Consider the following 17,122-nt stretch of genomic DNA (forward strand, 5'->3'; position numbering starts at 1 on the left):
ATTTAAAAAATATAGAAATTAGAAAATTCATTCATAACTCACTTTCAACATCCTCTCTTTTTCCTCCTCAGATCTTCAATATGTTGCTCTGGCACTGGAAAGGACTGGAAAGTTTGGCTTCACCATGGCCTTCAGCATCGTCTACATTTACCCCAGCTAGCGGGGAACGTTCTCACAACTTTGGCTAACGTTACCTATTGGTTCTAATAAGGTTTTAAATAATCGTTTTAATCTGATGTTCAAAGAACCTTTTTAGGATGTTTATTTTTTCAAATAATGTTCCTATAAGGTTAACTAAGACATAACGTTTTAACTGCAACATTCAGAGGATGTTTTCAGGATGTTATTGAGGCCTGAGATGACAGAAGGGTTTTATAAAATGTTCCCTCAATGTTACAAGATAACAAATGAAGATCATTCTCCAAGCAACATTCTGAAAATGTTTTCAGGATGTTATTGAGGCCTGAGATGACAGCAAGTGTTTTATAAAATGTTCCTTTAATGTGATATGTTAACAAAGATAGGTGGAACGTTTTGCCTGCAACATTCTAAGGATGTGTTTTGGATGTTGTTGGGTAACACATTAAAGATGTTCTTTATAAAAAGTTCCCTCAATGTTACATGATAACAAATGAAGAACATTCTCCAATAAACATTCTGAAAATGTTTTCAGGATGTTATTATTTTTTTATAAAACGTTCCTGTTATGGCACATATTAACACGGTAATGGTCAATGTCAGATTTATTTCTAGAGCGCTTTAAAAAAACAAACTTGTTGCATTTGTTTGAAAAGGATGTTTTAAAAAAAATCTGATGTCACCATATTTTCCTTTTGAAAAAACAAGCACGTAATTCATGATAAGCTGTAGCAGATATTGCATGTTTGCGGTGGCATGTGTGAGTTCCCAGCTAGAAATGTTTGTTACCATTCGTTGTTTTCGGAATGTTTTCAGCGGGACGTTTTATTTTGGTTCCGAGAATGTTCTTCTGAAAGGTAGGATAACTTTCTCTACAAACATTCTTAATATTTTTGGTGATAACTTTTTTCTGACTATAAAGGTTGTGTCTCGTATGTAGGTTCTAACTGTGAGCTAAGCTATCTGGCCGTGTGTGGGTTGCGTATAAACAGTAGTGATGGCAGTTTGACACTGAAGCTTCGAACGGAGCTTCAACCCTGGACTTCCTATTCCATCGAAGCAGTGCTTCGAAGCTTGCTTCAAATCACGTGACATATGACGTCCGAAGCAGCAACTAATTCAAATCACGAGACATGTGACGTCCGAAGCAGCAACTGCTTCATTTCCTGAATGAATCACTTGACTGGTTCCCGCTCCATTCACGCGATTCAATGCACTGCCTCGTCTAGATTCTAACAGGTGACAGGTTGAAACAGTTTCGAATTTGAGCGCTTCAACACTTTATGACCGCTCTAAACAATGCGCAATGTGTGGGTTGTTGTCGTAGTTTGCGTTGTTGCTGTTGAGTTGTTGTTGGTATTGCATTTGAATTGTAGTATCATTATAGAGCAAGCCAGGAAGAAAGATAGGTCGTTCTGGCTCGGGAAACACTTAGAAATGTGGAGAAGTTGTGAACAAAAAGACAATTATCAGTAATATAAAAACAGTTCAATATTTCAAGGAATAGATAGCCCAGTGGGTACAGCCGGCGGCCCGAATGCGGCAATGTCCTCTTTTTTTTGGTTCAAATGCCGGAATGGATGTATTTTAATCATTGCTTTTCAACTTTAATAACTGATAAAAGGCCCTCTCCTCCCAAAAAAATGTCCAGCACTCTCTAGTGTCTTCTCAATAACGCAATACACACAATTATCAATCTTTAATTGCAAATAGAACATGATATTCAGTCTTAGTGTGTGTGTGCATCGAATATTTTTCAAGGCAAAGATACGTTAAACCCACTGCAGCCTTGCACTTCGCCAGGAGAGGTCGCTGTAACTGAAGCTTCGAGAAATGAACCCATTTCCGACACAATTGTCCAAGTGGTTTGACGCTTCATTCAAAGCTTCATTTTGCCATCACTAATAAACAGTGTCCGCTGTTTATGCATATTGGATACAAATCGTTATTGCACCCTTTAGATTTGAGACCGACAGACATAATGGAATGTACCGACTGTCACTGCCCGTCCCTGAAACCCCTGTTAGTGTTTGTATGTGTTTGTTTCTACTGTGTGTGTCTCTCTCTCTGCCTGCTGGTCTGCTCGACACGGCTGGGAGCAATCTCCAATCAACCATACCTGCAACCTGCTCATCAGCCACACTATGGAAGCCTGCAGCCTGCACTCATTCCCTGCCAGATTGTTGCCGTGAAAGGTTTGTTGCGTGCCGCTCTAGCTTTTTACCAGCATATTATTTGACAACTTTGCCTGCTTTTGCCTCACACTCATTTGTATGTCTCTCCCAGGAGGAATCCAAGGCCTTCCACACTCCTAAGACCAGCCAGGCCTCTCCACCCTGGAACAACTGTTTCCCACTGCTGCCATAACCAACCTCCACTCTCAGCTCCCCTTTTCAAACAAATGTTACTTTCACCAGCAGATTCCGATTCATCCTTTTACATGTGTTAATAGTCAAATTCCAATAGTGAAGTAAACTATCAAAATCATCCTAATGACCACAGTGGTCAGTCCACTTACCCAGGAATTTTGAGTTGAACAATTACAGGAATATTATGTCTTTATGTTCTAATAATGTAAACATATTTTAGTAAATTGTTACCAAAGAACATTTGCATAATGTTTTAAACATAAAGCATGTTATCCTTCTCTAAAATAATAATATTCTGGCAACAAAAACAAATCTAACTTGCAGCTGAAAATATTTTAGAGAACATTATCCTACCTTTCAGAAGAACATTCTGGGAACCAAAATAAAAGCTGCTGCTGAAAACGTTTTAAAAATAGTAGGGCATAATGTTCTAACAATGTTATCAAAAACATTTTAAGAATGTTTTTAGAAAACGTTATCCTACCTTTCAGAAGAACGTTCTGGGAACCAAAAGAAAACTTCCCGCTGAAAACATTCCTAAAACAATGAATGTAACATTCTCAGAATTTTTTCAGAACCAAACATTCTGGGACACTGCTGAGGTTTACCCTACTGTACTCAGGAACGTGGGTATGGGGATGTGCTCCTCTGCGGCACGCATCGGCAGCATCACAGCTCCTTATGTCATATATTTAGGTGAGAAGATGAATATATTATATCACAATGTATATAAGACATCACTGCATTGACATTCTTTATGAGTCCAAAAGAACATCTGCTTTGGATAACATCAGCGACATGTACACATTTATTGACGTTTTATTTAGAAAAAAAAAGTGACAGAAATACATTTATCTTGCATGACATTAATAATCGGAAATCTGACAGATCCAAAAGTCCACTGGCAAGAGTTTTTTTTTATCCTGTTTTCCCAGTCTTTGTTCAAGTCTGTATAATGTAACTACATTAACTCTCTCGTTGCAATTCTTTCCGTCACAGGCATCGGCACGATTTAAGAAATACACCATGCTTGACATTAGTGTTAATTTCGTTGACTAAATCCATGACGAAATATGTTCGTCAACGACCTTTTTTTCCATGACGAAAACGAGACGATGACGAGACGGCACCGACGGCAGTAAACAATAACTGTAACGAAATCATCATGCAATATCGTTGACGAAAAGTGACGAGACGAAAATGTAGTTCACTAAATAAAAACTATGCCAAAATCTCTCTTTACTTTCGTTGACGAAAAATGAGGAGACGAAATATTATCAAAGATAACGTTAAATCTCTGATAGTCAGTTTTTCTCCCAGCAGTTCCATTTCCGGGGCTGCGGCAGGGCAGCAGCTGTGTGTGTCTGCGGTGCGCGCGGCGGTAGATTTGAATTACACCGGGCAGCGGCACACTGTGAACTGTCAGGAAGACTCGGGTCTAACTCATGGTCTAACTAACCTTATTTAACAGAAAATGAAATGGCAACAGGGCTTGGGAGCAGTGGTCGCACTCGCGTTAACCGAATACCCCCCCGTCAGCGCGAGTGATTGATAAATTGTGCACTCGACGGATAATAATGGATTATGACGGAAATGTTACGATCCGTCAAAATTACTGACAACGAAAAAGTCTAAAGCCACCACTGCTTGGGAGAAAGAAACTATGTGATATTTGGGCCCATTTTCACTACAATGAGGCGGAGAAAAAAAGCGAATGCATTGTTTTATCAGAAGGGAAGCAATGTGGCCAAAACACAGCTGGTTAAAACACCACAAACCTGAGCAGATACTCTCTGCAAAGCTTCTTCATCATTCAACCTGTTTTTCATCAAATAAGAACAAGATATAATCTTATTTATTTATATATACTAAAATGACAAATTATTGGTTTTGGCTAGTTTGTTTGACTGAAATGTTCTATATAATCTGATGACTAAAAAATACTCAACAGTTTGTATTGACAAAAAGTAGACTAAATAATTAGTTTTCATTGACTAAAATATGACTAAAATGCTCAGACTTTTAGTCGACTAAATCTTGACTAAAATGTTTACTGTTTTAGTCGACTAAAATAAGACTAAAATGCTCAGACTTTTAGTCGACTAAAACTTGACTAAATAAAAACAGGATGAAGGTGACTAAATATGACTAAAACTAAAAAGGAAATTTAACACGGGACTAAGACTAAAACTAAATTAAAAAATAGCTGACGAAATTAACACTACTTGACATCCTAAAATCCAAGAAAATCAGATGCATAACTTTGATGTGTTTCATTCTGTGCCTCTGTGGTAAGTGTTAGTTGTTTTTAATCATTCTTTAATTACATAACGGTAAAACAATTACTACTGCTATCTAATTATGAGAATATGCATGTAGTGTGTCAAAGTGACATAAAATGTCACTTTGACACGTCTTATCACACATCAGAATTGCCTGTCTGTCAGCATAACATCTAAGATAAGATAGAACTGAATTTATCTCTGTAAGGAAATTGTGCTGCAACAGCTGTAGTGCAAAGTAGGAAGGGGTACACATATATAATAGTTTTTTTCACCTAAATTACATACATATGTGTTAATTTGCTCATTATTCCCTGGAAAGCTCTGCTGCATACCATATTACTGTAATTGAGTAGAATTTGCTTGTGGACCTTAGAGCATTTAAAAAAAGTAAAACTTCAACAACTTCTATTTTCAGAAGTGTCTTCGTTACTCTGGGTAAAGAGCAACTCACTATGTATAGGTTTTTCTTTTTTTAAAGTGTGGTATGTTGACTATCCAGAGTACGAGAAACACATGTCCCTGTTGATCTATTAAAAATGTACAAAAACACAAGGAGAACAAATTATAAATATAGAGTAATACATACATAGATTGCTGGATGAAATCATTTGTACTTTGAGTGAGTTGACTGTAACGGCCCGTCCACACAGCGGCGTGCGTTGAAGCTTCAACGCTTCTGCCCATTCACTTTGAATGGGGTGACGTCACGTTTCGCCGAACTGCATTGTGGGAGCGAAGCGTAGATTTGCTCGCAATGAAAGTTGAGCAATGTTCAACTTTTGAAGCTTCGGCGGAAGCGTCAGCCAATCGAATCATATGCCAGTAAAAGCTCTAGCCAATCAAACTGCGTGCTTGTGTGTCCGGGGCGGGAGATTCATGTGATTGGTTGTTGGTCGAGTTTCAGCCCCCCCGCCGGCAAGCGACATGACGCTGTGTGGACGGGCCGTAATAGAAGCTGCTTGTTAGGTGGCGCATTATGAGTTTAGAGCGTTGTCCCACCTCTTAAGTTAAATCAACAAATTAAACCCCTGTTGGATTAGCTTCAAACTGCATCATCACAAAGTTAAAGCAGGATTGTTCTTCTTCTGAGCCCATAAAACTTATATTTTTAAATACTTCAAAAGATTCGAACAGGACAGTAATACTACAAAAATGTTATAATCTTATTGAAATCTACATCACTGCGACCTTTGTTCAGTCATAAATGTCATCGTTTCCTAAGAGGAGATCATGTTCTACGTGCAACACAGGGTATAGGTTTATTTAAGAGGGGGCTGGTTGTGCAAGATTATGTCATGAACCAGGGGCGTTTCCTGGACCTGGACACATTGGGGGCTTAGCCCACAGTGGCAGCGCCAGAGATTTTCTTTTGGGGATGCTGTGGGGTAGCTTGACATTTCATAGAGGGTGCTCAAACATGTAGGGTTTCCCATTTAAGGTACCGGGCGCTACAGTGGAATTTTCTACTGCAACACTCCCCAGACGCACATACACAGTACACCCGCGACTGTTACAATGAAGGCTCGATAATCAGCTCACGGCATATAGCTGTAAGTAGGGGTAAAGTGCTATTTTTTACAAGTGGGGGGTAGACCTAACATCCTCTAGGGGGGTCCGGGGGCTTGCTCCCCCGCAAAGATTTATTTTTAATAATTAAGTTAAATGCATCAATCTGGTGCACTTTGAGAGCAAACTGAAGAGATATATGGATACATCTCAACACAAGTGACGCTATGCAACAAGCAAAGAAACATCTGAAATGTACTTTCTGTCATGTTTTTAATATTCATTAGTTTAGTATTTTAGTGCTTAGAGTGTGCTACAGTGCAGTAAAGAATGATTATATCATGTTTGTGTTTCACCAGATAAAGTGAAGCTACATATTAAACAGACCCAGTATCCTATAGGCTTAGCAAATAGACCCTTGCACAATCACCAAACTGACCTATGGGTTCAAGAAGGTTCAAATAAAGAATCAGTGCTGATAAGATACCAGAAAAGACAGTATTCAGGCCCTTTATTGTCCCTCTTTACCAGAAGGGACAATACACATCTCATTTCATTTCAAACCTTTATTTAACCAGATTGGTCCGATTGAGATCATAGATCTCTTTTTCAAGGGAGACCTGCAGCAAATAGGTTCCACATGAAACATAAAACAATAAAGGAAATCATACATTATATTTACAGGTACATTTACATAGTTATCGACATTTACAAGTGCCCAAAGAGCATCTGAACTGAGGTCAAATTGGAAAGTGTTTGGCTAGTTATTCCCAACTGAGATCATTTATATTTCTTTAATGCGTAAGACTTCTGTTCGCTCCGCTTGGGAGAAACTTGATTTCATGGGACCCCTTTTTTAACATGTCATGTATTTAAAAATTATAGAAATTAGAAAATTCATTCATAACTCACTTCCAACATCCTCTCTTTTTCCTCCTCAGATCTTCAATATGTTGCTCTGGCACTGGAAATGACTGGAAAGTTTGGCTTCACCATGGCCTTCAGCATCGTCTACATTTACACCGCTGAGGTTTACCCTACTGTACTCAGGAACGTGGGCATGGGGATGTGCTCCTCTGCGGCACGCATCGGCAGCATCACAGCTCCTTACAGTATGTCACATATTTAGGTGAGAAGATGAGTATTTGATCTATTATGTATATAAGACATCACTGCATTGACATTCTTTATGAGTCCAAAAGAACATCTGCTTTGGATAACATCAGCGACATGTACACATTTATTGAGGTTTTATTTATATTCAAGTAAAATAGTGTCTTTTTATAATTAAGAATGTTGCTCCTTTTTTATTTTCAGGTAGTTATAATAAGGCTCTTCCTTATATCCTCATGGGAAGCCTCACAATTGCCTCATCTGTTGTGAACCTTTTCCTTCCGGAGACCCTCAACAGAGATCTTCCAGAAACAGTAGAGCAGATGCAGGAATGTCAGGGGTAAGTTCATTCCATTTATAATCCCGTGTTTTTCATGTTACTATTACATATTTATTTTTGAATCAACTTTATTATTATTATTTCCATTATTATTATTTATTTTTTATACTGTAGCAGGCTATGGTTTTCTTAAAAAATGTACATTTGGTTTTAAGATGTTTTTTGTATATATTTTAATACCCTGTATTTGTGGTAGCTGTGTTGCTTACTGTAACTGCTTTTCTTGGTCTTTCTTTTGATTGCAGGTTGTGTAATGGGCTGAAAAAAAGGAAATATTTAGAAGATGAAGGAAGGAAGAACCTGCCCATACAACGTGAGGTCAGACAGGATCTGCAGGCTGGACTTTAGAGCATTTCAAAAAGTAAAACTTCAACAACTTCTCTTTTCAGACATAGTGTCTTCGTTACTCTGGGTAAACAGCAACACACTATGTATAGGTTTTTCTTTTTTTAAAGTGTGGTATGTTGACTATCCAGAGTACGAGAAACACATGTCCCTGTTGATCTATTAAAAATGTACAAAAACACAAGGAGAAGAAATTATAAATACATAGATTTCTGTATGAAGTCATTTGTACTTTGGGTGAGTTGACTCTAATAGAAGCTGCTTGTTAGGTGGCGCATTATGAGTTTAGAGCGTTGTCCCACCTCTTAAGTTAAATCAACAAATTAAACCCCTGTTGGATTAGCTTGAAACTGCATCATCACAAAGTTAAAGCAGGATTGTTCTTCTTCTGAGTCCATAAAACTTATATTTTTAAATACTTCAAAAGATTCTAACAGGACAGCGATGCTACAAAAATGTTATAATCTTATTGAAATCTACATCACTGCGACCTTTGTTCAGTCATAAATGTCATCGTTTCCTAAGAGGAGATCATGTTCAACGTGCAACACAGGGTGTAGGTTTATATAAGAGGGGGCTGGTTGTGCAAGATGATGTCATGAACCAGGGGCGTTTCCTGGACCTGGACACATTCAGGGCTTAGCCCACAGTGGCGGTGCCATAGATTTTCTTTTGGGGGTGTTGTGGGGTAGCTTGACATTTCATAGAGGGTGCTCAAACATGTAGGGTTTCCCATTAAGGACCGGGCGCTACAGTGGAATTTTAAAGTAAAATGCTGTCTTTTTATAATGAAGAATTTTACTCCTTTTTTTATTTTCAGGTAGTTATAATAAGGCTCTTCCTTATACCCTCATGGGAAGCCTCACAATTGCCTCATCTGTTGCGAACCTTTTCCTTCCAGAGACCCTCAACAGAGATCTTCCAGAAACAGTAAAGCAGATGCAGGAATGTCAGGGGTAAATTAATTCCACTTAAAATCCTGTGTTTTTCATGTTACTATTACATATTTATTTTTGAATCAACTTTATTATTATTATTTCTATTATTTATTTTTTATAGCAGGCTATGGTTTTCTTAAGAAATGTACATTTGGTTTTAAGATTTTTTTTGTATATATTTTAATACCCTGTATTTGTGGTAGCTTTGTTGCTTACTGTAACTGCTTTTCTTGGTCTTTCTTTTGATTGCAGGTTGTGTAATGGTCTGAAAAAAAGGAAATATTTAGAAGATGAAGGAAGGAAGAAAGAACCTGCCCATACAACGTGAGGTCAGACAGGATCTGCAGGCTCCGTAGATGTTCTCAATTACCTAGTTTCCCTTAAAGAAAAAAAGAAACAGAAAGTTACAGAAATACATTTATCTTGCATGACAGTAATTGTTAGAAAAAACATCACTCGACACCAGGTTGAGAATCAATGATCAGGAACTAATTTATTCTTGCAAGAAGGAGCAGAGTTAAATCACATACAAAGGATATGGGTTAACTCACACACATGAGGTATGTTGCTCAAAGGAACAGCAAAAAACATCAGGCTTATATAGTCCAAAACACAGGAGATAACAACAAAGTCGTAAATCGAGGTGGCGCTAATATCAGCCGCGGGTGTCGGAAAGTCGGGTCATCTGCGATGGGTCATCTGTGACGTCTTCTGGAAAGAGTCACATACTTCCTTCACGCTTCATAGAAATGATATATTTAGGAGACAGCAAGTCTGTCTTCTCATATATCAACAACCTGAAATGCCCTGCCTCCTCCTATCACAAGAAGAGGCAGCTGCAAGGTCATACACAGTTCAGAGCCACACATGATATCAGTGCATTAAAACAACCCAAAGAGTGGAGAAAACTATAGGTTACTTGCGTAACCCCAGTTCTCAGAGTAACATGAAGTGAGATGTCTCACTATGGGATGCGCCTCAACGCGTATGCAAACAGAAGCATCAATCTCATTACGCCAATCCTGATTGGCTGGTGATCTTGACGTCTACGTCAGGGAATCCACCCACCCTTTAAGTAGCTTGCGCTAAGTCGCAGCGTCATTCAAAATAAGCACCTCTTCTCGCTTCGCCTTAGCAAGAAGGGCCGTCTGGTGAGACATCTCGCTTCATGTTACTCTGAGAACTGGGGTTACGTAAGTAACCTATAGCTCTCATTCATAACACTCCGTTCGATGTCTCACTATGGGATATTGAAACTCCCGTATTGCTAGACATGCTTATCTCGAAAATCACCAAAACAACCAGAACAGGTAGAACTAGTGTTAATTTCGTCAGCTATTTTTTTATTTAGTTTTAGTCTTAGTCCTGTGTTAAATTTCCTTTTTAGTCATATTTAGTCACCTTCATCCTGTTTTTATTTAGTCAAGTTTTAGTCGACTAAAAGTCTTTTAGTCTTATTTTAGTCGACTAAAACAGTAAACATTTTAGTCAAGATTTAGTCGACTAAAAGTCTGAGCATTTTAGTCTTATTTTAGTCAAAGAAAACTAATTATTTTAGTCTACTTTTCGTCAATGAAAACTGTTGAATCTTTTTTAGTCATCAGATTACATAGAACATTTCAGACTAGTCTAGCCAAAACCAATAATTTGTCATTTTAGTATATATAAATAAATAACATTACATCTTGTCCTTATTTGATGAAAAACACAGGTTGAATGATTAAGAAGCTTTACATAGAGTATCTGCTCAGGTTTGTGGTGTTTTTACCAGCTGTGTTATGGCCACATTGCTTCCCTTCTGATAAAACAATGCATTCGCTTTTTTTCTCCGCCTCATTGTAGCGAAAATGGGCCCAAATATCACATTGTTTCTTTCTCCCAAGCAGTGGTGGCTTTAGACTTTTTCGTTCTCAGTCATTTTGACGGACAGGATCGTAACATTTCCGTCATAATCCATTATTATCCGTCGAGTGCACAATGTATCACTCACTCGCGCTGACGGGGGGGGGGGGGGGGGGGGGGGGGGGTAATTCGGTTAACGCGAGTGCGACCACTGCTCCCAAGCCCTGTTGTTGCCATTTTATTTTCTGTTAAATAAGGTTAGTTAGACCATGAGTTAGACCCGAGTCTTCCTGACAGTTCATATTGTGCCGGTGTAATTCAAATCTACCGCCGCGCGCAGCACAGACACAGCTGCTGCCCTGCCGCAACACCGGAAATGGAACTGCTGGGAGAAAAACTGACTATCAGAGATGTAACGTTATCTTTGATAATATTTCGTCTCCTCATTTTTCGTCAACGAAAGTAAAGAGAGATTTTGGCATAGTTTTTATTTAGTAAACTACATTTTCGTCTCGTCACTTTTCGTCAACGATATTGTATGATGATTTTGTTGCAGTTATTGTTTACTGCCGTCGGTGCCGTCTCGTCATCGTCTCGTTTTCGTCATGGAAAAAGAGGTCGTTGACGAACATATTTCGTCATAGTTTTAGTCAACAAAATTAACACTAGGTAGAACCCTGTCTCAACACGGGGCCCAGCACTGCACGGGCCACACTTGGAGCAGAGACATCTAGCCTGTAAAAGCGGACAAAAGTGAGCGGTGAGGACCAGCTCGCTGCTGCACAAATGTCTTGGATGGAAACACCCTTGAACAAAGCCCAGGATGTAGCCAGTCCACGAGTAGAATGAGCACGCAGGCCCGTTGGTGCCTGCAAACCCTGACTCGTATAAGCCAGAGCAATCGCTTCCACAATCCAGTGGGAGAGCCGTTGCCTGGTAACGGGTTTGCCCTTATGAGGGTTAGCCCAGGATACAAAGAGTTGGTCATTGCATCGAAACTCTTTTGACCTGTCCATATAGGTGCGTAAAGCACGACTGGGCACAGCAAATTTGGCTGCTGTTCCTCAGAGGAACACAGTGGCGGAGGAAATGCCTCAATGTCAATGGGGATACATGAGCCAACCACCTTAGGTACAAAGGCAGGGTTGGGCTTCAGCAACACTCTCGTTTGCCCCGGGGCAAACTGAGTGCATCAAGGATGTACAGAGAGCGCATGAATGTCACTGACTCGCTTGGCAGATGCCAGAGCCAGTAACAACACTGTCTTCAGTGACAGGTGTTTCATGTCAGCTTCTTCCAGGGGTTCAAATGGAGGTCGAGTGAGCCCATCTAAAACCACTGCCAAGTCCCATAAGGCCACCAGTGACCTGGAAACAGGGAGGAGCCTGCGAGCCCCTTTCAAGACCAAGGGATGTTGGCTAGCCGTTTTTCCCTCAAAGCCCACATGGCATGCAGCAATAGCAGCCAGGTACACTTTGATCGTAGAGAAAGCTCTGTGTTTATCAATCAGGTCCTGTAGAAATGATAGAATCACCCCGACAGGACATTGAAAAGAGATGTGTCCTTTTTGAAGGCACCACTCCTCAAACACCCTCCACTTACAGTCATAGAGGGACCTGGTGGAGGAAGCTCTTGCACTCTGAATATTGTTTATCACCTTCTGAGGGAGTCCCACTGTATTCAGGTTGTACCACTCACGGGCCAGGCCCATAGTGCCAAGCGCTCTGGGTGTGGGTGAAAAATCGTCCCCCCCGCCTGAGACAGTATGTCCCTGCGTAGCGGGAGCTGCCACGACTGCCCGCACAGCAGCTGATATATCTCCGCCAGCCAGTACATTGCAGGCCAGTGTGGAGCAATTAGGATCAGTGTGTGGCATTTTTCTCTCACTCTGGCCAGAGTTGGGGGTATCAGAGCCAGCAGGGGTGGGAACGCGTACAGAAGGACCGGAGGCCAAACGTGCGCGAGCGCGTCCACGCCTAACGGTGCGTTTAAATCGCGCATTGAAAAGAACGGCTGACATTGAGCGTTTTCTTTTGATGCACACAGATCCACCGCGGCCCGGTCGTAACGCACCCACAGCTGACTCACAATTAATGGATGTAGAGTCCAGTCTGCATATAGTGGTGCACCTCTGGACAGCAGATCTGCCCCGAGGTTCATCACTCCTGGTACGTGCGTCGCTCTCAGAGAGAGGAGACGTCCGCAGCTCCATAAGATCAGTTTGCTGTCCAGATGTGTAACTGGAGAGAACGCAAACCCCCTTGGCGGTTTATATACGATATTGTGGTCGTGTTGTCTGTCCTCACGAGGACATGATGTCCTATGAGAAAAGGCAGAAAGCGTTTCAGGGTGAGGAACACCGCTAAAAGCTCCAGATAATTTATGTGTGACCGTTGGAGGTCTCTGCTCCAGAGACCCCTCACAGGTCGACCTTCGTATATACCCCCCAGCCCGTCAGACATGCGTCTGTGCTGACCACCTTCCGCGATAGGACAGCACCCATAGGCACGCCCCGTACTAGAAAAGTCGGGTGCAGCCAGTGGCGCAGTGCCATTATGCATTTCATAGTGACCATCACTCTCCGCGCGCCATGACGCACGGGGTCCAGTCTGAGGGCAGCTACCCAGCGCTGTAACTCCCTCATGTGTAAGCGTCCCAGTCGTACCACCATGAGCCCCAGTAACCGCAGACATGATCTGAAGAGAACATATTTGCGTGGCTGGAAATGAGCGAGGCAAGCCCTGAAGGCTTTCACTCTCTCTGCTGACAGGCGGCTGTAAAGGGCACCGAATTCAGGCGTAGGCCCAAGAAGAGTAAAGTCTGGGCTGGGGACAACATGCTCTTTTCTGTGTTTATTACGAAACCCAGGTCGAGCAGGTGTTTTACGAGGACATTCGTCTGCGTAATAGCCTCTTGCTCCGACTGTGCGAGAAGGAGCCAATCGTCCAGATAAGTTGCCAGGCGAATACCCTGTTGTCTTAACGGGGCTATCACGGCTTCCGTACACCGTACAAACACTCGTGGGCTGAGAGACAGACCGAAGGGAAGTACTCTGTACTCGTAACAGACACCCTGAAAGGCGAACCTCAGATATTTCCTGTGTGGATAATATACTGGGATGTGGAAATACGCGTCTTTCAGGTCGACTGATTTGAACCAATTGTTTTGGCGCACGAGACGCAACAGAGATGTGTGAGTGAGCATTTTGAATTTGTATCTTTTGAGATATTTGTTCAGAGCCCTCAAATCTTGTATAGGCCGAATCCCGTTCCCTCCCTGTTTGGGAACGAGGAAATACTTGGAATAAAAGCCGCTCTGACTCTGTTCGGAGGGTATTATAGATATAGTCTTCTTGTCTAGTAGCGAGAGGATCTCTTGCTCTAGAATATGGGCCGACTCTCCCCAGGCTTGTGAATGCAGAATGCCAAAAAAGTGAGGGGGGGTGACAGCGAATTGGAGTCTGTAACCCTGTGTTATTGTCTTGAAAACCCAAGCAGAATCTGTGAGCATCCTCCACTTTTCGCTTCTCAAAGCGAGTGGAGATGTCACATCCCTGTCGTCTGCCCTCTGTGTCTTTATTTGTTGTGTTATGGGGCCCTCTAGTGTCTGAACACGGTGGTATCCCAGGTTGACAACCCCGGTCGACACTGTGCATGCGCGTGGCGGTGATGCCTTCACAGCCCCATCCATCGTCCGCCTTCTGAGAGAGGTAGCAGCCACTCTTAGAAGGGGGGTAGACGTCAGACTGTTTATTGTTTTTATTGTCTTTCTTTTCATTTTTATTGACTGCGCCCTTGGCTTTAAGCCTGGAAACGACAGTGGAAAATGATTTATTAAAAGACAATAGTGATGACGTGATGTGTTTGTGTGACTTAAACGAGCAGCGGAGCTTGCTGTCGTTGATGTTAAGTCCATTTCCCAAATTTCCCCTCATAGCGAGATCTGGAAGTCTCCTTAGCCACTTCAGGCCAGGGGATGTCCAGCCTGGACGCAGCGCGTTGGCACACGGCCTGCAAGTCCATACTGAGGCAGGGCGAAGCTGGTGTGCTTTCGCCCGGGGGAGCGGACATCGCCTCCGGCTTGGCAGCCTGGGCAGATGAAACGAAGATGTCATCTTCGTGCTCATCCGAGTCGGACAAGAGGAACTCAGAGGCATCCTCTTCATCCTCCTCCATATAATCCAGCTGTAGGACATCCTCCGCGGGTGGAACCACGGTGAGGTCCAGTTGGGAGCCCCAGCTTGACACAGCGCGGGGATCCGCTCTCGCGGCTCTTGCCGCCACCGGGCCCCAGCCTGACACAGCGCGGGGCTCAATCTCCGCGGCGGTCGCCACCATGTCTCGATTGCCGGCCGGCGAATCAACGGACATGAAGGGGTCCCGTCCCGACAGGCTAGCTTGGCGCGCTAGCCGTCGGCGGAGGCTCTTGATGGTGAAGCGGGCACAATGCCCACACGAACCGGGGGTATCGATAGCTTCCTGGGCGTTTTCCAGCCCAAGGCAGGACGAGCAGACCTTGTGTGAGTCCGTGCCCGAGATCCTAAACCCGCAGCCGCCGAGCCTCCGAGCCGAGCCTCCGACTCCTCTAGTGTGAGGGAGAGAAGGGTCCATCCTCGTTTGCCGGGGTGTCGGCGCGGAGGGACAAGCTAGTAACAGGTATGTTACCAAAAAAAATCCAACCTTATCGTTATTCCGAAAGGAAAAAACGACGGGGTAGATTTTTCTTTAAAAAATATTAACTGGTGTGTTAATATCTTTCTTATCTCCGTCTCCTCTGGTGTGAGGGAGAGAAGAGTCCGTCCCCGCTCGCCGTGGTGTCGGCGCGGAGGGATAAACTAGCAACAGGTATGTTACTGTTTGAAGAAAAAAAATCAAACCTTACCGTTATTTCGAAAGAAAAAACGGCGGGGCAGATTACAATATTAACTGGTGTGTTAATATTTGTTCAATTCTTCTGCAAAGCAAAAAAGTAACCGGCAAGCGCCCGTCGACCGAATGTTAGCTTGGGTTCAGTATGTGGACCGTTAAGCTAGCCCGGCTACTGATATTCGAGATATGCTCTGATGCGAGAAGAGGTGTTTGAATGACGCTGCGACGTAGCGCAAGCTACTTAATGGGTGGGCGGATTCCCTGACGTAGACGTCAAGATCACCAGCCAATCAGGATTGGCGTAATGAGATTGATGCTTCTGTTTGCATATGCGTTGAGGCGCATCCCATAGTGAGACATCGAACGGAGTGTTATGAATGAGAACAGTATTTCTCCAACATTAATAATTGGAAATCTGACAGATCCAAAAGTCCACTGGCAAGAGTTTTTTTTTATCCTGTTTTCTTTCTTTTTTTTAAACAGTTTATTTTATTACTCAGTTGATGCTTGCTAATTCGAAAAAAATGTTTTGGCAAAATTCCAAGAGAAAAGTTTAGGTTTTAAATGTATGTATGAAATTGAAGTTCATGTTTGATTGGTATGTGAGTCTGTGTTACACAATACTTGAGATTAAAATATAAACATTGGAAACCACCATGCCATTATCAGTTGTTTTTTATTTAAACATAAATAATGATCGTAAATGTTTGTTTCTCAATGTCTTAACATTGTTGCTTTCAGTGAAAAAGAGGTTTGGAGCATGCTGTGGTTGACACACTGGGAACATATGGGAACAAAAACACTCACATGCCCGAATGATAAGTAATAAAGGTCAGCTAGAAACAGCAAGCCTCGCCCTGTCCAAAAGGAACAACAATACAACCTCTACAGCTCAAAAATCAACATGTATTACCTAACTTATTTATCAATTATAATACAATTTACCTTTATGTAAGCTGGGACAAGTATCCAAATATATCAAATTAAAAATACGTTATATGTCCGAGTCTACCATGCACTGACAAAAATAGTAGAGGATTGAATCCCAGCAGAAAGGTGTTCTGAATACTTTGGTAAAGGAAACATTTTATATCTTTTAGGAGTTGGCATGCAAAGTAACACTGATCTTTATGGTTGGGCCATTAAATAATGTCCTATTCCCATGGCAGTGAGTTTAAACGTTGACTGCTAAACTAGATGCATTATTCCAAAAAGTGGTTTTGAGTGTGATCTGAAGGCATCTTTAAACATTCAGATGAATTTCAAGCATTTTTATGTTGTATACTGTTAACTATGATGGTTATTCTCGCGTCCAGGAAAGCGAAGCTTAAAAAGGAGACTAAATGGAGTCTCTGAGATGTTTTCAAATTGGTACTTT

The sequence above is a fragment of the Gymnodraco acuticeps genome, unplaced genomic scaffold (assembly GCF_902827175.1).
Source record: "Gymnodraco acuticeps unplaced genomic scaffold, fGymAcu1.1, whole genome shotgun sequence".
In the NCBI taxonomy this organism is placed as follows: Eukaryota; Metazoa; Chordata; class Actinopteri; order Perciformes; family Bathydraconidae; genus Gymnodraco; species Gymnodraco acuticeps.